The sequence below is a fragment of the Mesoplodon mirus genome (genome assembly GCF_964341445.2).
Source record: "Mesoplodon mirus genome assembly, chromosome: 7".
Lineage (NCBI taxonomy): Eukaryota > Metazoa > Chordata > Mammalia > Artiodactyla > Ziphiidae > Mesoplodon > Mesoplodon mirus.
In genome coordinates this window covers 39144183-39170835 of record NC_138983.1, presented here as the reverse complement: position 1 = coordinate 39170835, position 26653 = coordinate 39144183, and the positions used below count along the sequence as shown (strand labels likewise).

Here is a 26653-nt window from a genome sequence, read left to right as displayed (position 1 = left end):
TTTGAGGTTTGTCGGGCAACTAGCCTACTTCTTAACAATCTATTTTATCAATAAGTGTAATAAAATGCTCTGGGCATATTTATCTTGACTTTAAATCTATGTAAATTATCATTCATGAGAATGTGCAAATATTTGGTGTGAAATTTGGTGAACAGCCCATGGTTAATACAATAAATAAATAACTACAGATACACATATTTGTGTACACACACATATACACACATACACGTGAGTACTTGCAACACATAAAACACGGTAATTACACTCAAGTTTACCCTAAAACAGTTGGAGGTCACCAAAATAACACAAGTGAATCAATAATTAACTGCAGAACAGTACGTAATAAAATTATGCCCCCAATTGTGAGAAACAATTTGTATGTCCTACAAGAGTCAAGAGCTGGATTTATCAGGGAGAACTTAATCTGGAAACTGCACTGTTTCTAGCAGAGGTGAGTTTGACTTAGCGTCTATGTATTTTAATTTCCTTCTTTACTGCATGTACTTGGGACTTGACCCTGACAAGCAGGCAGTTCATTCACCAGGGCCACGTTGTCTGATGAACCCATCATCCCATGGAATCGCAATTGTGTCGAGGTAGAATCTAAAGAGAGATTCATTGGGGGAAGGGAGGTTTTCCTTTAATAACTGTAGTAGTGGTCTAGTATTCTAACAAAGAATTGAAACTGTTGGAATATTTGCATATCTGGACGAAACCTGTTGTTATAGCCTGGAAAAAGCCTGGGTGTGTAGGTTGAAGTTGACCAGGGGTTGAATTAAGATTCTGCCATATGTTTGGTGAAAGACTTAGAACAAATTCATAATCTATAATATTAAAACCTCACTGAGCTGTTAAGTGCTGCGTAGAAACCATATGCAAAGAGACTAGCATAGAGCAATATATCAACTATCGTTAGTTTCCTTCTTCTTCAAGGCAAAACCCCCTGTATGTTTCATTGTTCCTAAGGCTTAGCTCAGTCCTAGGAAAGTCAGTAAGTATTTTGCCCAATGGCTGCAAAATCAGAAGGGCATTTTGAGAACTAGGGAAGGCAGCAGCATCCATAATCAAATACACACGTTTGCCTTCCAATGGGGGAAGTTAATCCAGCACTTCAGCTAGCCTGCATCCATAGAATAGTGGGTGTGTGCATCACACTTCCCAAGGTGAGCCATTCTATCCCATCCCACAGGTCTGTCGAGAGGCTCATGATGACTCACCCTCCTACAGATCAGGTGCCTAATTATGTTATTAGAGTGTCAGAATGATCTCCAATGGCTTTGTCATCCATCTAACAAGAGGCCTCAGTTTGACACTGCTGAGTTCAAAATGACTGAAAAATGTGAATGATGTATGAGATGATGTATGAACATATATGGAAGATTTTTCAAAATGTTTTATGACAGACATTTTTCCCTTTTACTCCTATGCTTTAGCTATGACATTGTTCTTAGCTTAAAATTCACTTTAGTTCACGTCTATAATAATTTCTTCAGTGCCTAGGATATGCAGGTTTTATACTCAGCTTCACAGGGACATAAGGTGATAAGACTTGGCCCCCTGGGACCCCAGCCCCGACCTCTTGCAGAGTGGAGAAGCCCTTCATCAGGACAAAATTATCCATCGTGATATTCATCAAAAGAATTTTACTCACATTACAACGAAATGGGTATACTGGGTGTTGCCCAACTGCACTCAGCTAGATGGTCGTGGTGGATTGTAAAAATGGCCACAAATTTTCGCAGCTCCTCCTATCAAGAAGTGAAGACCTGGCTTGGTGACTTGCTGTGGCCAATAGCATTCATCAAAAGTGACGTTGTTCAGTTTTCAGTTTCTGAGCCCCAAGAGACCTTGCTGCTTTTCTTATTGTGCATGTAATCCTGAGACTTTGCCCTGTTTTGTGATGTGATCACTTCTCAGAGGCCATATGGCCCCTCCATCCAAACTTTGGTTCAAATGTCAAGACTCATGTTGCCACACATTCACCAGGAGGGTATGAAAGGGTCTATTATTGGAGTAATGTGCTTTCTGGGGTGAGCAGGGTGAACACCTAAGCTGGTCCAAAAATTGTTTGAGAGAGCAGGGAAGGGAGATGGGCTTGGGGTTATATATATGGCAGTTGGGGTGAGGCTGGGGTGAGGGTTCCTGCCCTCGAGCTGGGGCTGACATGGCTTGAATTTCTTGCCAACGCCAAAGGTGCACCTGAGCTTCCTTATCAGCTTGCCCAGATGTGGAGTGTAAGGGGAAGAGAATGTGGTGAGGCCTAAAAGCCATCAGCAAACTGAAAAATGGAGTCAGACTCTTTGTTACTCTTTATTGCAAGGGTCTTCATAGCACCTTTAGCACCTGAAATTATCTTTTTAAAAAATTTACATGTATATTATTTTATTTCTGTACCTTCTCTGCCCTCTGTTACATATTGTAAACTCAGTAATGGCTGGGACCAAGTCTGTATGTTCTCCCCTGAATCTCAGCCTCTAGATTAGTGCTGGTACATAGTAGGTGCTCAGTAAATATGTGTATATGAATGAACTTCTACTAGTGAGCATTCATTTCTCTGTATCCAGTCCTGATGCTTAGAGTCCCATCAGAGAGCAGTTGCACTGCAGGTAATTCTTATGATCTTAAGTTTGAGTGACCTGCTCTGCATCTCCTGTAAGATGATGCCCCCAAAGGAATGGCTGAGAAATGTTAGCCTTTGGTGCTCTATGCTTTGAACTATATCCTTGTATCAGGTCAGATTGCCAGAACACCATCTACCTGGATTGGGTTACTCTGGCTTCTCATGGAAATATTTTTACAGCATTATGTTCTTGATTTTTATTGAAGTTCTTATGCTACAGAGCCATATCCAGCTATCTCTGAATATTTTTTAAAAGTGCCACTCAGAATACTGTTATCTATGTTATTCACTGTTTCCCAGGGAGGACCCTTGCAGCAGGATCTCAGAGTTTAGAGGTGGGACTAAGGGGCATTTCCTTCTCTCTGAGATGAAGAGTTCAGCCCTCTGTTATGGAATGAACTGTTGTGCTAAACAGTAGTAGCTTCCCTTATCCTAGGTTTTTTCATATTATTATCCCCCAACCCTTTTCTTTTTACCTTTCTTTTAAATATGTATATATAATTTATTTTTTTTAATTTTTCATTAAAGCATTTTTAATTGAAGTATAGTTGATTTACAATATTGTGTTTCAGGTGTACAGCAAAGTGATTCTTATATATATACATACATATATTCTTTTTCAGATTCTTTTCCATTATAGTTTATTACAAAATATTAAATATAGTTCCCTGTGCTGTACAGTAGGCCCTTATGGTTTATTTCATATATAGTAGTATGTATCTGTTAATCCCAAACTCCTAATTTATCCCTCCCCCTCCTTTCCCCTCTGGTAACCAGAAGTTTGTTTTCTATGTCCGTGAGTTTGTTTCTGTTTTGTAAATGAGTTCATTTGTATCATTTTTTAAGATTCCGCATATAAGTGATATCATATGATACTTGTCTTTCTCTCTCTGACTTACTTCACTCAGTATGATAATCTCTAGGCCCATCCACGTTGCTGCAAATGGCATTATTTCACTCTTTTGTATGGCTAAGTAATATTCCATTTTATTTATATAAATATATATATATACATATATATATATGTATATATATATATATATATATTCCACATCTTCTTTATCCATTCATCTGTCAAAGGACACTTGGGTTGCTTCCATATCTTGGCTATGGTAAATAGTGCTGCAATGAACATTGGGGTGCATGTATCTTTTCAAATTAGAGCTTTTGTCTTTTCTGGATATATGCCCAGAAGTGGGATTGCTGGATCATATGTTACATATATACATAATTTTAATGATTAAATGTATGCGTACGCTTTCCCTATTAAGTGTTCTCAAACCTTATCTGGAAGTAGGTTTGACATTAGTAATTAATAAATGGATGCTCACTCCTGAGACACACAGAAAAGTCCAAGGAAGACTTTACTTTCCGTTGTCCTTCCTTTGTTTAAGGGAAACCTGGCCCTGGGGGAAAAGCTGAGAGTCATGCCTTCAGGTTACTCCATGGGGGACAGATTGTTTTTCACCTTGTGTCTCCCATAGCACATTTGAAGTGGTTAATAAATGTTTGTTGCATGACTCTCCCTTGAGGTGTTTTCCATGCCATCGGGGCTTAATTTATGTCCTTATTTATGACCAGAACGTGTAGAATACAGGGATCTAGAATTTGAAATTCATCCACTTTACAGAGAGATCCCAGGGGATATCTCTTAAGTAGAATAAGAGATTGATTGTCATCTGTATCCTCCCACTGCTTATCATAGCATCTAACTCTTAGGCACTAAAACCTGTTGCGGAATAATTACTAATTGATCTTCAGGAGCACTTTAATATCTTTGAAACTCTGGGGTTGATTATCTTCTTTTACCTAGAGCTTGATACACTGCAAATGAATCAAGAAGTCATTGCCAGTATAGCTGTTTTAATCTATAATTTAAAATGCTTTAAAAATGTAATCTTGTTAACCTTTCTTTAGGAAATAGATAGGTACACCTAAGGTGAGCTATGGAGTTAGTTTCTATAAAATGAATCTATTTCCCTGCCATTTTGTTTTTTAACCATACAAATAGAGATATGTTTTCATTAAAAACGTGTCTTGAAATACTGAACTGTGAAATATTTGGTGAAGGAACACCCTTAATTGGACAGTATTGCACACTGGATGATGGAGTGGCCGACATGCTTTCTAACACTTCTGGAAGTGTGCAACATATCTCAACTCTATTCCACATTCCCATTTCTAGATTCCACACTCCAGCTTCTGGAACTTAACTCTTCTTCATCTTATTAATAGCAATTTGAAGTGTCTTAATAGCCATCTAAATTTACTTAATTTTTATGCATTAAAAATAAATTACTAAACTACCATAGGGCTTCAAATTCAAAATCTGCTAAATAAGCTCCTTTAATGCAAATAATATTTGAACTCAGTGGTTGTTTTGCTCTTCAGATTTCTGTGTGATGGTCCAGGATTCTAAATGCCATAGCATGTTTTTTAGTAACAAGGCACACTGCATGTGTTGCAATATAGGATAATTGGGCTGATGCTGGAAATATGTTATCACAAATTAAATGGGATGTTAAAGGTCCTTATTAGCTATCGGTATTAGAAAATATGAAACAAAAAGCTGTGTGCCTTTTGGGGTGATGAAATGTTCTAAAATTAGATTTTGGTGATGACTGCATGACTGAAAATATACTAAAACCCATTTAATTGCACACTTTAAACAGGGAAACTTTATGGTATGTAGAGTATATCTTGATAAAGCTGATTTTTTTGAAAGTTGTGTCCTGGTGCAGGAATGAAATAATGGTTTAATTTATATATACTTATAAAGGCATCAGTGATCCTAAAAAACCTTCAGTTGAAACGAAGAGTAACTGCAACATTAAAGGTGAAAACATCAACTTCCTAGGAAATTTCCTGAAAGTTGTGTCTTGTCTGTGGCCATGGCTGCATCTTAAGAGATACAAATGCTGCATCCTTGATGCTCATGCCAATTGGCAGGTGTTTATTGAGTCCCACTGTGATGGGGTTGCTCCCATAGAGTCAAATGTATAAAAGATGAAACATCTGCATCAGTTACCTATTGCCATGTAACAAAACTTAGTGACTTAAAACAACCATCATTCTATTTAGCTCACAATGCTGTTGGTTGTTAGGTTGTTCTTATCTGGGCTGGTTTGGCTGATCTCCGCTGGACTTTTTCAAGAGATCGTATTCAGTTGACATGAAGGCCAGTTGATCTGGGACAGACTCACTCACCTGTCTGGCAGTTGGCAGGCTGGCATCCAAGGTGCTCACTTTTCCTCCATGTGGCCACTTATCCTCTAGCTTCAGACTTAGGATTGGAACTTGCACAGGGGGTCACTCCCACTACGTTTTATTGGTCAAAGCAAGTCACCAAATGTCTTACTCAGTTTGAGCTGCTATAAAAAATTGCCATAGACTGTTTATATTGTCCATGATCAGGGTGCCAGCATGGCATGGACAGGGGCTGGTGAGAGCCATCTTCCAGGTTGCAGGCTGACAACTTCATGTCGTACCCTCACATGAAGAAAATAGAGCAAGCTAGCTTTCTGGGCTCTTCTTATAAGGACACTAATCCACTCGTGAGGACTCCACTCTCACAACCTAATGACCTCCCAAAGGCCTCACCTCCTAATGCCATCACAGTGGGGTGGGGGCTGGGGGACAAACATTCAGTCCAGAACACCAAGCAGCCCAGATTCAAAATGTAGGGAAATAGAATTCACCTCTTCCTATGAGGAGCTACAAAATTTTGTGGCCATTTTTACAATCCACCATGACAAACAATCTAGCTGAATCTAACTGGTGCTATTCAGTTTACCCCTTACAATTTCTATAAAGTAAGGTTCATGATGAAGATGATTTGGCCCTGGGTGTTGTTAAATGTACAGTCATAATATTTACACGTGCATTTGATTTTATATTAATCACCCCATTGAAAGTGACAGGGATAACAGCAGCTATGGCTAAAATTGTTTAAATTTTGCTTTTGAGTTTTGCCACAGATTTACCTAGTATACAGATTTCTTTGTGTTCCTAAAGTGAACAGCATTAAATAGAAGCCCAAAGCTAGAGGAGCAGGGAGAACCCAGGATGGGATTAAAATGATGCTGTAATTAGTACACATTGTGTAATTGAGAATCAACTTCATTTTATTTTTTGTTCTGATTCTGGTTACTTACCAGCTAGAACTTCTCTCGCAGCAATGGGAAAATTTCAGGAGTAGACCAAAGCATTCACGTGAAAACAACAAGGAACACATCAAGACAAGAGGGGGAAATAACACTCTATATCCTATTGACTAATGTTAGAAAAGAAATTGATAATATCCACAATCTTGTTTAAGCTATTTATCAAAAGGAAAATCAATAGCAACTAGTCAGAATTTGCCAAATATGATCTCACAACCTTGTTAAATCTGTGACACCATCATCTTACTGCCAGTTGTCCCTAAGAAAGGGGCACTCACCTTATAGGTGAAAAGCAGACGGCCGGGGTCGAGCCAGAAAAACCACTCAGCTCCACAGCATTTGACATTAGTTAAGAGAACAAAGACCTTTGTGCATAGTCATTAAAAATTTTACAAGCCAACTTTGAAAATCCTCTTGAGGTTCAAGCTTGGGTCTCAAGTAGAAAAATCTATCGCCCAGCTACCTAATCAAAGTGGAGTGTTCAGTTTGATTTCCTATCCCTAGGCATTTGTTTTCTGTAAACACAGCTCCCCAAATGATGGTATCATATTAAATCCCTGCTTCCAAGATACCTGATAGAAGAAGAGAAAAAAAAAAAGACCTTCTTCCTTTAGACCTTTTAAAATCTCATTCTGTAGATAGAGAAATCTAGCATCTTAAATGGTATTTTAAATGGCCATTTTCTTTCTATAATCTGTTGCCTCAGATACAGTTGAGATTTTTCTAATAAAAGTACTAGGCAAATTTCTTAATAGCATGTTAATTTAGGATTATAAAGAGCTTTTATTCTTTTCTTCAAAACAAGATCCTTTTTCTTTGCTATAATCCTCAGGTTTACAGTTATATAGAGGCTCTTTTTCAACATTTCTGTCTATCGAGTCAAGAGTGGAATAGTGGCAAAAATCTTGTCAGGGTGCCGCACTGGAGAGATTTTACATCTCTCCATTATCTCTCTGCAAGTAGACAGTTTATTTTTTCAATTTTAAAAATTGTTTAATTTTTAAAACTTATAATTAATCAATTACAAAAAACCTCTCTTGGGCCTCCCTGGTGGCGCAGTGGTTGAGAGTCCGCCTGCCGATGCAGGGGATACGGGTTCGTGCCCCGGTCTGGGAGGATCCCATATGCCGCGGAGCGGCTGGGCCCGTGAGCCATGGCCGCTGAGCCTGTGCGTCCGGAGCCTGTGCTCTGCAACGGGAGAGGCCACAACAGTGAGAGGCCCGCGTACAGCAAAAAAAAAAAAAAAAAAAAAAAAAAAAAACCTCTCTTGTCTAGAGCTTTAAGCCACTTCATCAAATGTATTAAAATACCAACTATAAAGTTTACACAACTTCAAATTGGGTTGAATTGCTTTAACAGCTTTTCTACAAAGTTCTACAGTTTCTACAAAGTCAAGTTTTTCTTTTCTATATCCAGCACTTTAAAAAGATCTAATTTCTCAAAAACTAAGGGTCACAGATAGTTTAATTTTCTTGTCAATATGTTTAATCTTTAAAAAACCTATATTTTATTGCCAACAACCACAATTTCAGGATGACACTAGTTCCTATATATTCATCATAAACATGAATTTGCTGAGGAAAGACCCAGAACAACTGTATCAATAAGATACGGTGAATATGGTTACTCATTGTTAGAATACAAATCTTAAGGGACTTCCCTGGTGGCACAGTGGTTAAGAATTCGCCTTCCAATGCAGGGGACACGGGTTTGATCCCCGGTCTGGGAAGACCCCACATGCCGTGGAGCAACTAAGCCCATGTGCCACAACTACTGAGCCCACGTGCCACAACTACTGAAGCCCGCATGCCTAGAGCCTGTGCTCCGCAACAAGAGAGAAGTCACTGCAACGAAGAGTAGCCCCCGCTTACTGCAACTAAAGAAAGCCCGCGTGCAGCAACAAAGACGCAACACAGCCAAAAATAAATAAATTAATTAATTAATTAATTAAAACAAAAGAATACAAATCTTAAGTTGAAACACGCTTTGTGTCATTGGTCAAAGAATGATTAAGTGATAAAATTTGAAATATTTTTAATGGCAAAGGATGGAAGATAGATGCCAAAACCACCCTTTCACACTTGGTATGATAAAATTCAACGAGTTGCCAAAAACACCAAATTAAGTCTGATAAGTCATTCTGGTTGAAAGTATGAAAAAGGTCAAACTCTAGCATAACAGAAAATGACATTCAAAAACAACTAAAGAAATCTGGAATGTCTAAAGCCTTTCCGTCTCAAATGATAAGCTCGTTTGTTATTATGTAGCCACTGGGATATCTGAGAAATGGGATATGTCACCATGGTAGCAGTGGGCAGGCAGATTTAACATGAAAAATGAGAACTGTCCAAAGCAGTAGAAAGGAAATAGGATGGGACTACTCAAAAGATTGAGAAACTATTAAATTTATCTTAATATTAAATCTATTCAGTAGAAATCTAAATCACTCTGATTCTTAACTTCCTCAATAAAATGAACATTCAGTAAAATGCTGCTCTTAAAATAAAAGAAAAAACAGTCATCTAATGTTTCCTTAAAATAGTCAAAAGCTATTAGGACCACTCAATGTAATATGAATTTTCATTAACTTTGGAAACAGTTACAAGAAATAAGATGTTTTGGTAAATTTAGCACATTGATTTTTGGCAAATTGGCTTTGGCAAACTTGTCATTCTGTATATTGTTTATTTCAGCCTATCGAGTTTTAGCAATTTGGCTTTCTTCTGATATCTGGTGCCCTCAGGGAACAAACTAGATAATCAAAGACTTATTCTTTTTTTTTTTTTTTTTTTTTTTGCGGTTCGTGGGCCTCTCACTGTTGTGGCCTCTCCCATTGCGGAGCATAGGCTCCTGATGTGCAGGCTCAGCGGCCATGGCTCACAGGCCCAGCCGCTCCGTGGCATGTGGGATCTTCCCGGACCGGGGCACGAACCCGTGTCCCCTGCATCGGCAGGCGGACTCTCAACCACTGCGCCACCAGGGAAGCCCCAAAGACTTATGCTTTTAAAATAAATATCAAGTACCACAAGTTATGGGCTAGGAAAGTAGGTGTACAGAGGTGACTAAGACAGATGTTGCCCCTGAACTCATGGGAGTTACAGTCTGTAACAGGGAAGACAAACATTAAATAAAAGTTACACAAATAGTTATTTAGCTTGAGTTGTAATAAGTGCTTTTAAAAAAATAAAAGCATGGTGTGAAATGAGAGAGTCTGAGAGGAGGACCTGTTAGCCAGAGCTTTTTATTTTTAATTGAATAAAAATAGAAAATGCAGTGTCTGCCTGCCGAAACAGACTACGAGAGTAGAGTTGAGCATCACCACATCTGTTGTCATGGGTGATGCAGTGGGGCTGCCGGAGCAGGTGCAGACCGAGGGCCAAGTGGGCACTGACGGAGGAGCAGGGGCTGGCTTTCTTATAAAGTATCTCATGTTCCTCTTGTGTAGGGGCCCTTTCTGTTTCCTCAAACACCCTAAAGATGATCTTTGTCCTTAAGGTGACATCCTAAGCTTCCTACATGTTTCTGTATTTTGTCTCACTCACCTGTAAGCTCCTGGCTTCCCTCTGCCTGTTGCATGCTGTTCTATAACTGCTTCCCATTGCCCTCACTGGGGCTGATCTCACCAGTTCCCTTTCATTTTCTTCATTTTTATTCTTGTAATTCTCTGTCACCTTCTGCCCTTCTCAGAGTTCTCAGCCTTTGAGAGAACATATTGGCTGGTCACAGCATTCCTAGGCCTCTACACAGCAGGGTTGAACACCTGAAATTCATTAGATGTGGCCTTTGGGTCTCTGACACTTGCTAGGGAGTATTTTTATGCTGTTGTAGTGTTTTAGAACTTATATTCCTGGGAAGTCTTTATTTAGAACTTTAAGGATTGTCAGAGACTAGATTTGAGATCACTAGGTTTGTAACTAATTCTAGAAGACAGATTATCCTTATTATTAAGAGAGGTCTTGAATATTTAGAGTTTCTTAACAAAGATAAATGAAAGACCATAGATGAAACTGTACGTACAATGTGACTAAGACATACCTATCCATATATAATATGTAGATAGCTATGTCAAAAAAGTAAAGTCATAGTAAAAGTCATTAAGAGAGGAGAAGTGTTTTTAGTGCATACGGAAATGCATATAAAGAAACTAACTGATGGTTTGCTTTTCAGTTCTCAAACCCAGAAGTTCTTCCAAAGCACGACATAGATCACTCGTTCTCAACAAGGCACAATTTTGCCCCCAGGAGACATTTAGTTATGTTTGGAGACTTTTTTTTTTTTTTTTTTGGTGGTGGTCACAAGGGAAGGCGACATCTAGTGGGTTGAGGCCAGGGATGCTGCTAAACACCCCAAGTGCACAGGGTAGCCCTCACAGCAAAGAACTATATGGCCCCAAATATCAATACTGCACATGTTAAGAAATACTGGGGGGCTTCCCTGGTGGAGCAGTGGTTGAGAGTCCGCCTGCCGATGCAGGGGACACGGGTTCATGCCCCGGTCCGGGAAGATCCCACATGCCGCGGAGCGGCTGGGCCCATGAGCCATGGCCGCTGAGCCTGCGTGTCCAGAGCCTGTGCTCCGCAACAGGAGAGGCCACAACAATGACAGGCCCGCGTACCAAAAAAAAAAAAAGAAAGAAAGAAAGAAAAGAAATACTGGGATAGAACAACAGCACCCATCTTTCAGCTCCATCTCACAGGAGTTCCCAGCTCTTTTCCCACTGAAAGGCACAGAGATGCAGGCTTTACAAAACATGCATTTAAAACAGAGGGTCCAGCATCATTTAAGAGATCCAGATTCACTCTTACTTTTTCACTGTAACTTTTGCATAGCAAATGGCTCCCATAACATCTCAAATCTAGGGTAATGAAAGTGTTTTGCTCTCTGGTGGCTTAATGATTTCTGTGAGGCCTTAGATTCACGTTGGGGGGATAAAAGAATTCAGGACAGTAAGAAGACCCTCAAGAGTACAGTTGGTTGCTCCTTCATCTGTGTTCTCTCTTTGTATCTCTAATAGAATAGGTTTGGGGGGTTTTTGTTATAATTTCAGGGTGATTTTTTTTTTTTTTCGGTCAGCTCATTAAATTAAATTATGGCATAATGCCAGTATCTAGGGTAATGGCAGCACATAAAAACCACATAATAAATGTTTGTTAATTGTATTTAGAGTTTCGTATTCAAGTTATAGATCATAAATTTCAGTTGCCTGTGGTTTCCCATCAACTTCCGCAGAATGACTCTGCCTTCTAACTTCAGTTTTACTTTTTCCATTGGTTTTATTTTTGCCATCTGGGGATCTACTTTTCACCCAGTTAATTCATTCATCAATTTACTAATTATTTCTTATGCTAGGTGCTCACAGCATTGCCAGAAAGGCGTAAGAGACCTGTGTTTCAGGAATGAGAGAGCAAGACTGGAGTAAAGACAATATGGCAATATAGAATTTAATTATAATACAGAGAATAGCTGGATGCTATAGGAATCCATGCATAGAAAGATCAAAATAGAATTGAACCATAGAGAAGCCTGTGAAAGTGAATTGGCCCAATCTACACTCCTGAAAATAGGATAAGATTTGGACAGGTATTCTTTTGTCCATCACTCACTCACTCAATAAGCATATTTTGAGTGCCTTCTGTGTTTCTAGAGATTACAAAGATCAGTAAGATATTATTTCTTCCCTCAAAGAGGCCATGATTTGGTGAGGAAAAAAATGGACAGTAAACAAACCTTCTAGGATAGTTTGGTAAGTGCCGTGCAAGCAATCACAGAGCAGGTTTGCTGGGAAAGTGACAAAGGACAGCTTCCTGAGGGAAAACCACTGAATTTGATGTTAAAAACAGTTGAAGTTCATCCCAGGAAGAAACTGAACAGGGTGTTCCAGACATAAAGATAGCAGGTTTGTTGAGGGGTAGGTAGCTGACTGAAATCTAGGGGACACAGGAGACAGAGAGAGAGGAAAGGGACAGGAACAGTGGGAACACCAGAGTAGCAAAGATTGAGGAGCAAAGCTGGATGTCAACAGGCTTTAGGGGTCTTATTAGACAGTTTGGATACAGCTGGGAGCCACTGGGAGACAGAGTGCTTGGTGACCATATAATGGATGACTAAAATAGTCTTGTGTTCTGGAAGGGCTTGGGGTGAAGACTCAAGTAAACTTTGCATATTCTGGGGTTACTAGTCCAAGGCTCATGTTTGAAAGTTCAAGAAACCAATTTGAATAAGTATCATGAGGCAAGACTATAATGGAATTTGGTCATCATGGTGGTCTCTTATCTGCAAAGTGATATACCAAACATGGTGCTTTAGCACCATGTGTACAGTGTCCTAGATGAGGAAGAGACTTGAGGCTTGATACCAGATATGTAATTGTTAGTTATGAAACTACAGACCAGGTGTTGGGGAAAGCAACAGAAGCAGAAATGAAGAGATGGATAGAAGTCTTCAGGAAAGAAGAATCAACAGTATGAAAAGGGGAGGGGAGAGCCTATTAAGTCTATAAGCTGAGATAAATGAGGGCATGGTGGTTCCAGGATGAAATAGGCAGATGTGTTTTGAGAGAGAGAATAGTGAGTTGAGTTTGGCACATTATGTTTTAGATGCAAGGGAGTCAAAAAAGTGAAACTTCCCAATTGGACCTTGGGTATATGTGGGAGAAACAAAAAAATTGAAGCTGGAGGTACAGATCTGGGGATCATCAAAGCACAGATGATTGTTCAAGAGTAAGTAAATGATTCTTCACGTTCTTGATTTCCATTTTTTTAAAGAAGTTTTCTAGTGTTAATTATTGCTTCAGTCTGACATTTTATTAACAGAGAGGCGCTTATAAGTATACTTTTCTTTGCTGGAAAGCATCTGGTTAATAAGTGCTTCTACTTAATAAGCCAGCATGTTCAGGGTCCTCAGTAACTCCCTTGTGATAAATTGGCACTTTTGGAAGCTGCATTAAATTTTCCAGACTCCGAAACACTCTCTGAGTGTCTGATGTTTTAATACTTAGGGGAACATCACTACTTTAATTATGGTGAGAGTTCTTAATAACCAGATCCTGTGTATGGGAGTCTACCTACTTCTTCTGGAAAAAATAAAATAAAAAATCTCTGGTGGGGATAAAGAAGCAAGCTGAAGTTCAGTTTGGTGTCAGTGATGTCAGTAAGAATCCCACATATTTGAGTGCCTACTATGTATTGGGCAGTGGATCAAATACTGGGGACACAGCAAATTCTTCTTGGGGCAAGTCAAGGGAACAATCACAGTGAATGCGGATAAGGGCTCAAATACAGGTCTGTACCAAAAGCTATAAAGCTCTAGAGGAAGAAGAGGTCTCCTTGCTCAGGGAAGTAGGGTAGAAAAAATCAATCATTTAAATTGAACTCTGAAGGCTAAGGCACATTTGCAGTTAAATGAGGTCATGTCAGCTGTCACCAAATGTATATATTGAGCATCTAGTCTGTGCCAGGCACTGTTCGGGTACTGAGGATAAAGCAGAGATGCGACAGTCACAGTGTCTATCCTCATTTAGCTGGTGTTGAAGTGGGATGAAATGGACAAGAAATATATTAACCAGTAAAATAATATAGTTGAGTGAGTGGGGGCATTGCTTTAGCAAATATAGTCAGCAAATTACCTCTCTGAGGAGATCCTATTTGAGTTAAGACCTAAATGAAAAGAAGAAGGCAGGTAGGGGATAAGATTTACTGAAGCCACAGCAAGTACAAAGGCCCCAGTCAGGAATGAACGTCTCAGGGGCAGAAAGAAGTGCACTGTGAGTGGCTGGAACCAATTAAATGGGTAAGTTAGCAGCAAGGGATGGAGTCGGGGAAGCAGTAAGAGGAAGCACTTAGACGTGGTTAAGAAAACACTGTGTTTAAACAAACAAACAAACAAAAAAACCCTCTGTATTTTACTCCAAATGTAATGGGAAGCCATTAAAAGATTTTACACTCTAATTCATTAAAGGGAATTAGAGCTCTAGGAAAAGATCCAAGTCTGGAGATCTACACCTGGAATTCATCAGCATATGGATAGTTTTTGAAGCCATGAGACAGAGAATGTAGATAGACTAGATGAAAGTGCTGAAAGCTTTGGGCAGTCCAGCATCTTAGTGAGACGGCAGAGGGGGAGACAGTGAAGGCAGGAGGGAAGCAGGCAAGCAAGGGTGCCTTGGAAGCTCAGAGAAGATTGTGCTTCACAATTGAACCAATATTCAATGGTTCATATTGAACCATATTCAATATCCTGTGATAAGCCATAATGGAAAAGAATATGAAAAAGATTGTATATATGTGTATAGCTGAATCCCTTTGCTGTGCAGCAGAAATTAACACAGCATAGTAAATCAACTATACTTCAATAAAATAAATGTTTTTAAAAATGGTGGTACAGGGAAAAGCAGTGAAAATTGCAAGAGCAAAGCCCTTGAGTGGGCTAGAGTAGAATCCAAGCTGAGTAAGGAGGGGATGAATGAAGGACATGGTGGATAGTGAATCTGTGAAAAGGCCAGTGGATATGGGGTCTCACAAGTAATAGTGGCATTTGAGCAGGAGTGCTGGGGGAGGCAGGCTGGGAGGGTAGGAGGTGTTGTCACAGAGGGTTATGTTTGAAATTGAGAGATTCAGAGCTCTTGCAGTTATTGGTGATGTCAAATCCAGGGCACATTTGTTATATGTCATATCTAGCTATAGCTAAGTTTGTATCATAAGCTTGTTTATCTGACTTAGTTGACAAACAATGTTATGACTAACAAAATATTCATTAAGCACATAAATGGTACTTGCATTGCATGCAGATATCTGAAAATCATAGTAGTCATAGAGGCTCCAGTTCAAGAATGTCAACACCTGATATAAGAGAGTTCTTATAAGCATTGAGTTCATTACAAAGTTAATAGAACCACTTGAGCTGGCTTTCAAAAAAAAAGTGGAGGTAAACAACAATGAAATACATGCTACACACCTATCGGAATGACTAAAATTCAAAACACAACAGTATTTGCTGGTGAGGATGTGGAGCAATAGGAACTCTAATTCATTGCTGGGAATGTGAAATTGTACAACCACTTTGGAAGATAGTTTGGATGTTTCTTACAAAATTAAACATAGGACCCAGCAATCAGGCACCTTAGTGTTTACCCAAATGAGTTGAAAATTTGTGTTCACACAAAAATCTGCACACAGGGACTTCCCTGGTGGTCCAGTGACTAAGACTCCGTGCTCCCCATGCCGGGGGCACCGGTTCGATCCCTGGTCAGCGAACTAGATCCCGCATGCTGCAACTAAAGATTCTGCATGCTACAACTAAAAGATCCCGCATGCCACAGCAACTAAATATCCTGCATGCTGCAACGAAGATCCCATGTGCGGCAACCAAGACCTGACACAGCCAAATAAATAAATAAATAAATAAATAAATATATATATATATATATATTTTAAATCTGCACATGGATGTTTATAGCAGCTTTATTCATAATCGCTAAAACGTTGAAGCAATTATTATATCCTTCAATAGGTAAGTGGATAAACACACTATAGTATATTCATACAATGGAGTATTACTCAATGATAAAAAGAAATGAGCTGTCAAGCCTCCAAAAGACATGGAGGAATCTTGAAAGCACATTGCTAAGTGAAAGAAGCCAGTCTGAAAAGGCTATGTATGATTCCAATTATATGACATTCTAGAAAAAGGCAAACTTTGGAGATAGTAAAAAGTTCAGTGCTTGCCAGGAGTTTTCAGGGAGTGAGAGAGGGATGAATAGGTAGGGCACAGGGGATTTTTAGGGCAGTGAAACTAATGTATATGATACTGTAATGATGGACATATGTCATTATTCATTTGTCAACCCAAAGAATGTACAAGACAAAGAATGAACACTACTGTAAACCAGGGACGTTAGTTAATAATAATATATCCATATTGGTCCACCAGTTATAACAAAGGCACCACAGTAATACAAGATATAAACAATAGGGGAAACTGGGAAGAGGGGGCATGTGAAAACTGTACTTTTCTGAAGACCTAACACTTCTCTAAAAAAAAAAGTCTATTATTTTTTTTAAAAAAAAGCAATGCACTTGTTTCCTTGGAACATTATAAGTGCTCAAAAACGAAAAAAGAAATGTTTGCCAGATAGGTGAGAAGAAGAAGAAGGTATGTTTATTTCCAGAAAGAAGGAATGAGGTGTGTGTACAAATACAGAGAGAGGAAGAGTAGGCATGGTATGAAGATGTGTTGGGAGGTTGTACTGAAAATGCTGTCAAGCAAATGATCAGATTTGCTGTACAAAATGATCCCTGAGCCTGCAACAGGGAGGACGGTTATGGTTGGAACAGGACCAGAATAAAAGAGACAAGTCAGGAGGCTATTGTCCCGGTCTAGAGGAGAATGGATACGATCTGAACTAAGGTAAGGATTGAGAAGAGAAGACGGATTTTAAATAGATTTGGCTGATAAAATTAAAGGAACTTGGTGGCTGATCGAACAGGAAAGGGTTCTCAAAAGCCACCATATGGAACTCTCAGTAGAGCCCGGGCAAGTCATGTCTGACTTGGAGCATGTAGATCTGACCCCACCTTGTGCTGAATGATGAGCTTGATTTTTCCAGCGCCAATTCTCTTCTCCTTGATTGTTTGTTTGACACCTTGGGAAGTAGCATTAACACTTTCAGGTCACTAGGGGGCTAATCATAGCCATTTTCATGATTGTAAAACTGAATTGCAGTTCAGAGAGAGTAATCATCACAGTTCACACAGGGGTCTTTCCTGGAAGAAGATTTCACTATCTTAGGACAAAGTCATTTGCTTAAGACCACGCCATGAAGATAGTGTCATGAAAGTCATTATTTATACAGCTTTTGCCCTCAAATTTTCAGGCACCCCAGAAGTCCAGTGAACACTAAATCCTTTGTTCATTCCAGATGTGTGTGTGTGTTAAACTGATGGACACAGACTGTACATGAATGAATGATTAGAAGGATGAATGGATGGATGTAGATAGATAGACAAGCAAATAGAAATTAATGATATGGTAAAGTAGCAGGATACAAAATTAATGCACAGAAATCTCTAGCATTCCTATACACTAATGATGAAAAATCTGAAAGTGAAATTAAGAAAACATTCCCATTTACAATTGCAACAAAAAGAATTAAATATCTAGGAATAAACCTACCTAAGGAGACAAAAGACTTGTATGCAGAAAATTATAAGACACTGATGAAAGAAATTAAAGATGATACAAATAGATGGAGAAATATATCATGTTCTAGGATTGGAAGAATCAACATTGTGAAAATGACTCTACTACCCAAAGCAATCTACAGATTCAATGCAATCCTTATCAAACTACCATTGGCATTTTTCACAGAACTAGAACAAAATATTTCACAATTTGTATGGAAACACAAAAGACCTCAAATAGCCAAAGCAATCTTGAGAAAGAAAAACGGAGCTGTAGGAATCAGGCTCCCTGACTTCGGACTATACTACAAAGCTACAGTAATCAAGACAGTATGGTACTGGCACAAGAATAGAAATATAGATCAATGGAACAGGATAGAAAGCCCAGAGATAAACCCACCCACATATGATCACGTTATCTTTGATAAAGGAGGCAGGAATATACAGTGGAGAAAAGACAACCTCTTCAATAAGTGGTGCTGGGAAAACTGTTACAGGTACATGTAAAAGAATGAAATTAGAACACTTCCTAACACCATACACAAAAATAAACTCAAAATAGATTAAAGACCTAAATTTAAGGCCAGACACTATATAAAACTCTTAGAGAAAAACATAGGCAGAACACTCCATGACATAAATCACAGCAAGATCCTTTTTGACCCACCTCCTAGAGAAATGGAAATAAAAACAAAAATAAACAAATGGGACCTAATGAAACTTAGAAGCTTTTGCACAGCAAAGGAAACCATTAACAAGATGAAAACACAGCCCTCAGAATGGGAGAAAATTTGCAAATGAAGCAACTGACAAAGGATTAATCTCCAAAATATACAAGCAGCTCATGCAGCTCCATATCAAAAAAACAAACAACCCAATCCAAAAATGGGCAGAAGACCTAAATAGACATTTCTCCAAAGAAGATATACAGATTGCCAACAAACGCATCCAAGAATGCTCAACATCATTAATCATTAGAGAAATGCAAATCAAAACTACAATGAGATATCATCTCACACTGGTCAGATGGCCATCATCAAAAAATCTACAAACAATAAATGCTGGAGAGGGTGTGGAGAAAAGGGAACCCTCTTGCACTGTTGGTGGGAATGTAAATTGATACAGCCACTATGGAGAACAGTATGGAGATTCCTTAAAAAACTACAAATACAATTACCATACAACCCAGCAATCCCACTACTGGGCATATACCCTGAGAAAACCATAATTCAAAAAGAGTCATGTACCACAATGTTCATTGCAGCTCTATTTACAATAGCCAGGACATGGAAACAACCTATCCATCAACAGATGAATGGATAAGGAAGATGTGGCACATATATACAACAGAATATTATTCAGCCATAAAAAGAAACGAAATTGAGTTATTTCTAGTGAGGTGGATGGACCTAGAGTCTGTCATACAGAGTGAAGTAAGTCAGAAAGAGAAAAACAAATACCATATGCTAACACATATATATAGAATCTAAAAACAAAAAAATGGTCATGAAGAACCTACAGGCAAGACGGGAATAAAGACACAGACCTACTAGAGAATGGACTTGACGATACGGGGAGGGGGAAGGGTAAGCTGCAATAAAGTGAGAGAGTGGCATGGACATATATATACTACCAAACATAAAATAAATAGCTAGTGGGAAGCAGCCGCATAGCACAGGGAGATAAGCTCAGTGATTCGTGACCACCTAGAGAGGTGGGATAGGGAGGGTGGGAGGGAGGGAGACGCAAGAGGGAAGACATATGGGAACATATGTATATGTATAACTGATTCACTTTGTTATAAAGCAGAGACTAACACACCATTGTAAAGCAATTATACTCCAGTAAAGATGTTTTAAAAAAAAAGAAATTAATGATAGCAGTTACTCTGCTTCCATGAGCATGTTAACAATTTTAAAGGAAAATTATAAAAATAATAAAAATTTTAAAATAAGTTTTTTTACATTTTAAAAGAAAATCATTTAGTAAAAAGCAAACATATTTATTAAACATCAGCTACATGCAAGGTACTGTTTTGGACACTTATGTGCACTACTAGACTCAAAGCTCTTGGTCGTAACACTTTACATCCCCATCAACAGTGCACAAAGATTCCCTTTTCTCCACATTGTCACCAACAATTCTTATCTCTTGTCCTTTTGATGGTAGCCATTCTAACAAGTATATAGTGATAGCTCATTGTGGTTTTGATTCTGATGATTAGTGAGCACCTTTTCATGTACCTGTTGGATATTTGTATACCTTCTTGGGAAATACTGTGTTATATACTTGAAAGTTGCTGAGAGAGTAAATCTTAAATGTTCTTACCACAAGAAAGAAATGGTAATTATGTGATGCAATGGGGGTGGTCAGCTATAGTGGTAATCATTTTGCAATGGGGGAAAAGAAAGCTCTTGGAAGACAGAGGTGGAGGATCTATTATCTTTTTATTTCCAGGGCAGGTAGTTGGTGCTCTAAACATGCTTGCTGAATAACTAACAGAACATTTCATTTAATTCTAGTAAAATCTCTATGAGTTGTATATCACTATTCCCATATAACAGACATGGGCATTGAGGCATAATTTACATAACTTTCCAAAAGGTTGGATCAGCTTGGAAGCAGTGGAAAAACTGGAATCAAACACAAACCTCTGTGATCCAGAAGTATTGGTTTTCTCTTGCTTTCCACCATCTTGGAGATGGCTCTTTGTAGGTATAGTGTGATCCTCCTCGAGCTTCTGAACAGTGCCCTGATTGGGAACTGAGTTATTCTTCCAGGTCGTGGAGAAGTCCCACTCTTGGCAGCCGACTTGTTTGCACTGACAGACATTTCACAGCTCCATCTGGAGCTGCCATTTAAGAAACACCAGCAGAGAGCCTGAGCTGAGGTGTCCCCAGTCCACCAGCTTTTTGAAATGAACAAGATAATGACTTTTATGACCCCAGCCTTGCAGGATGCTCCCCAGGCCCAGATGTTCACCCTCCACAGAGCACACTGTAATTTCCTCACCCACAGGCCACCAGACTGCATTCAGGTAACCATGAAAACGATTCCCATTGATTCAGTAGAACCCAATTACACTGCAAAAGAATGAAATGGAGTAGAAGAATGGCATGTGGAGGCAGAACTGTTGTTAAGTAATAGAAAATAAAGAATGCCAATTGACCCTTTAGGTGTTTGGTCAGACCCACATGAGACTGCTAAAACAACAAATCCATTTTAAGGCTATACCTATGCCTTCTCTCTGAACCCCTGCTGCCAGAGGCCATTAACATTGTCCAACCAAAAGCTCCAGAAAGTCCCCAGCCCTCATTTAGCTACTGAGATCGTAGAAAGTTTGTCTTTGGGAAGAAAGTCATAAATATAACAACACCTGTACCCTTTTGAAAAAGAACGATTCCTAGTATTTGAGCTATCTGGTCAGAATCTGATCCATTCATTTAAAAGATCTGTCACTCAGATGCAATTTCAGTCACTTCCAGGGTGGTCTTTTTTTTTTTTTCCTCCTTTCATACGTGTAAAGGGAGATACGACCCTCCCACTCCACTCCTGCTCATCTCATTGATGCCTTTAGAAAGCTGGAACCAGACTCTGATTACAGACCTTTGTTGCCACAAAGAGACAACAGAATGTGGTTAAGGAAGAAGAAAGAGTCTTAACTATGAATTCATTTCCTCTGAAGGCTAATTTTTTTCTCTTATACCTTTCCAAAAAGGTGGCGAGGTGACATCTACATAGAGCATACTTAATTGCAACTTTCAGAAGACTGAAGCAGTAATACCTCACAGAATTCTCAGTCACAATTCAAAATGTTTGGAAAAGCACAAGATGAAGTGTACTGTCAGCAGAGGGAGAACAAATTGGAATTTTGAGTAATCTGCCTGGTCTACTGAGTACACTCTGTAACAAAGAGGATATACCAGCCCTGATTTTAGTCTCTGATTTCCATTTATCTGGGGTCCTTTCATTATGAGCAGGGTTTCTCTCTGGCTAGCCACAGTACTTATAGTCTAAAGAACAGCAAAGAGCATTTTGTTCTATTATGACGTGGTGATGTCAGATGCAAGTAATTTGATCCTAATCCCTACCTACAGCATCTAAAGGCAGGTTAAGGACCTCACCCAAAGCATCTTCCTAAACCACAGTTACAGAGTGTGTATGTCTGCATCACTGTGTATATGTGTGTGCCTGCATGTGTGTGTAGGAAAGTTTATTCATAAAGGAGCACATGATAGAGCCATGTGAATAACTAAAATTGATGACCCAGCCATTAGATAAGAATTTACCTGGCTAGTTCAATTTTGACACAGAATTTCTAAAAATGAACAGTCAGAAATCTCAGTATATTTCAATGAAATATAAAAATAAAAATTCAAATATTTATTTCATTATTTTAACTTTTTGTTTATTTAATTCAGTGGAATTAGTTACTGAAATTTGGGAAGAATAAACTTTAAGTCAGAAAATGTATTACTCACATAACTCACATAACAAGAGTCCAGAAGCCATGCAGTGCTAGGAGTTGCTCAGTTGTGTAAAGATGCTAAGAAACCTAGTTCTTCCGCCCTGCTGTCCTTGATGTCAGGTCATCCAGAAGCTAGCATCCCTCTTGACCCTCTTGGTTCTAAGAAGGCTATGAAACAACTAGGACTACTTATTTCCTTGTTCACATTGACACAGGACTAGAGGGGCAGGGGAGGCGGGGGAGCTGAGAATCAGTGGTAAATAACCTTGATAGCCTATAAACCCATTAAAAAAAAGATGTGTAAGGCTATGATCTTTTCTTCTATAGCATTTTTTGTGAGAAGTACAGGTCTTAAGGACAAACAGAACCTTGAGAAATCCTCTGGGAAGCCCTCCAAAACAACACAACTACATCACTCCAGATACACTTAAAAACATCTCACTTTATGAGGAAGAATTCCATAATCGCCTTAGAAAAAGAGAAATCAATAATACAGATTTCTTTTCTGGGACTTTGATTTTCCAAAAGTAAAGAGCATTCCTTTAAAACACCGGGTTCCCTGGGACACCCCAGGTGCCATTGCATTGACGATGCATTAAGAAGTTTTAGACGGACTACTTCCATACACAGCCCACATATAGAGCTTTTTCTCTCTTCCATCACCCCTTCATTATTTGTAAACATATCTGTTGTCTCTTCCAGACGGTAAGTTCACATAGGGCAGAGACTGTGTTCTTATTTATCTTCATAATCTCTCCCCCCAAGAGTGCTTTCTCATTGCAGGTCCCCAAGAAGTAATTATTGAACACAATGCATATTTCAGATTGATAATAGTGAATTCAATGTATTCTAATATAAACGATACACTTGCGTATATCAAGATATGATACTTCCTCACTTTTAGCTGATTTTCCCTAGGAGTGTATGTGAATTCAAGCTGGTGTCCTGTGAGTCTGCGAGGGTGTCATAGCATCAGCCTGGACTGGACCCTGTGCTGTGCTGGGTCTTCCATCTGCTGTCAAATGGGATTAATATTGCTTGACCAACTTCCCTAGTCAATTCATTGGGAGAACAAATGAGATCACAGATGTGAAAGTGCTCCAAAAGGGTGGCATGAATGAGGTGGCATCAATGATGTTATTGTAGTGGCTTAGGGATCCAGAATATGAAGAGTCCCTGTCACCCTGTGGTTTTCAATAATAAATCACCCTGGCGACAGACCCACTAAACTCAAAAGCACTGAGAAAGAGCCCTGAGACTTGATCTGGCTCAGGGACCCAAAACAACAGAGGGGGACAGCTTTGTGAGAGCACAGGTCATCTCACGCTCAGCCTGCCCTGGGCTGCAGCAATGTGTCCTGGGCCCCTGACCATCAGATTTCAAAACCAAAAGGACCAGAACCTGGATAACAGCCATACATCGTTCATTGTCAGGTAGCCTTCAGCTGCTGCTGACACAACGTCCTGATGCCTTGTGTGATCTTTCTGTTTGAATAATTTCTGGAGATTTCCAAGAAAGGCTGTGGGCCTATTCATTGGAGCACGGAAACTGATAACTTTTTATGATCAATATGTATTCCCACCCGCTTTAAGTCTATTCAAGAGTCAGTTTTATCATAAGCTCTCTGCTGAGTTTTTTTTTAATTCAAGAATAGCTGATTTATAGCGTCGTGTTAATTTCTGCTGTACAGCAAAGTGACTCAGTTACACATATATACATTCTTTTTTATATTCTTTTCCATTCTGGTTTATCCCAGAATATTGAATATAGTTTACTGTGCTCTACAGTAAGACCTTGTTGTTTATTCATTCTAAATGTAATAGTTTGCATCTAGTAACCCCAAACTCCCAGTCCATCCCCCTGCCTCTTGGCAAGCACAAGTCTGTTCTCTATGTCTGGGAGTCTGTTTCTGTTAGTTTTTTATTCTAGTAAAAATCTAACCTGCTTGGGAGCTTCATAAACCAGTTCCTCTTACTGTCAAATTATAATGCTTCCTAGGACATTTTCCATATATTTTAGTGAATTCTTTTTTCTTACGTTGGTCAAATATTGGGATTCCTGAAACACTCCTTAGACAAAGCCAGAAGGAAAAGGAACTTTTCACCTTCACAAAGTTCCATGTTTATGTCTGGAATGAGATTTTTCAGGACAATTGGAGCAAAACACCTCAACCTTCCCTGAGTGTGCAGTGGTGTTAAATCTCACCCAGTGCTTGGCAACCTCTGCTGCCTCTCACACATTTTGAAATGTGGTTTGGGAATATTTCTCTCAGAGTGCTTTTGCCATAAAGTGAAAATAGTTTCAGCTCCCTGCTAAGTAGAGTTCTTGCAAAGAGACATTCATTATGCATTATTCACTTTTCTCCAGCGCTGCCCACCAGGGATCTCAGGTTTCACTCGTAGGTACTTGTGGACATGATTTTCTGAGAAGAAAGTTTGGGGAGGAAATAGAGAAAGTAGAACTGCCCTGGCAGTGGCAAGCCCCGGTTCACAAAATGAATGGGGAAGGTGTATCTGTTAAGCACGGGGACGATGGTGGCCTGTGTGAATATGGTACATCAAAGGGAGTCATATCTGATCATCATAATCTCACTCCAAGAATAAAATTCAAGATTGTAAAGTATCATCTGTGGAAACTACTGTATTATATCTCCACCCAGCAGAGAAACTGAGTACTTCTTGGAGGTCTTTTGTTTCAAATGCCTTTTCAATAGTTTTGGCTGGGCAAAAAGACTATTTCTAGAGTTTATAGACGCACAACTGAGTTATACATTTTTAATTGCCTCCTGGGCAGTGTGACTCATTTATCTTCGATGATTTAACGCATTTAATCTATTTTGCTTTTGACATGGGCAGAAAGTTCACCAGCCACTGTTTTTCATTACTTAGGCCTGGTGATAAGGGCTGCCTGGGGCATAATGATGAGAATGTTTTTACTTAGCCCTCTGCCTCTACTGCTGAAGAGTGAAAAGTGAAGAATTAGGCTTTAAGTGGGATTTCAATAGGTAGTGTTGACGAGGAACAAAGTGGAAGTTTTTGGCATTTTTTAAAAATTCTTTCAGATTATTATTTATTTTCTTAAGTTATTGGATTTGTGAAATCTATTTGATTCCATGGTCAAAAGATAATTTGGCTTTTTTCTTTTCTTTACCTCTGGAAGAAGGGATTTAAAAAAATATATATATATAAATGCGTAAAAAGAAAATTGTTGCCTTCTTGATTTTGCAACAGTCATATTTTCAAGAATTTATAATAAAAGGGATACTAGAGCATCTGTAATATTTTTCTTTCACATTCTTTACTACAATATGAACATTTCTAGGCTCTTTGATGGATAGGTTTTATATTTTTTATTTGTGATTGTTTTCATTTTCTGGATACAGCATGGAATTATTTTATTGCTAATATTTTTCATGGCTGAGTTTTCATAGCTTTGGCAGTTTACTTTTCCATGCATTGCTTTCATTCATCCTGCTCTAGGTACTGAGAATGGAAAAATGAAAGACACAGTTCCTGCCCTCAAGGAACTCACAGACAGTTTTAATACAGACTTACAGATGGTTTGATAGAAATAAGCATAAATTCTGAAGGCTTCCAGAAGAAGAGACATAGTTTAGACCTCGGACTGGGTATGTGTCTTATATTCCCCTGGAAGGCAAAAACTGGATGAATGTAAATACATATCTAACAAATTTGCTGAATTCAGATACGTGATAAATACTTCCTAAATATTGCATATTGATCATTATATTCACCCTTGAATTTATCTTTGTGAATCTATTTAAGTCTACTGAATTGATCTTTATTTAAAACTTGCATATGCTCCCTTTGTCTTGTGAAAGTAATTAAGATGCTTTAAATATCTAAGAGGAACCACCTTTCTCTTTTAGTAGCTGTATCCTGAGCCATGTTTCCCCGGGGATTTTTATTTTATCATGTATAAAGAACAAACCTGTTCTGTGTTGAATACAAGAGAAAACAGGCTTCTTAATGGCTGTGTTAATGGGATAATGAATAATGTTTGTTTCTAACCCATAGGATATCTACCTAATTTATCCTAATTTATTAACAATCTCTGCTATGATTCAAAATTAAGATAACATGCCACTAGAATAAGAAAATAAAGCAGGATAAATAATTCCTTCACCAAGGGAGGGCTTTTTTCCCTGATGCCTCTTATGAATATCAAAAGAAACTGATGTTAGTTTAGCATTTATTATGTATTG

General features: G+C 38.8%; 1 protein-coding gene across 1 annotated transcript in view; it reads left to right on the top strand.

Moving 5' to 3' along the window:
• The window catches only part of FAT3 (FAT atypical cadherin 3), a gene marked incomplete at its 3' end in the record, with an annotated part of 712901 nt that overhangs the window by 518855 nt on the left and 167393 nt on the right, over positions 1-26653 (top strand). The gene's annotated exons all lie outside the window — the stretch shown is intronic.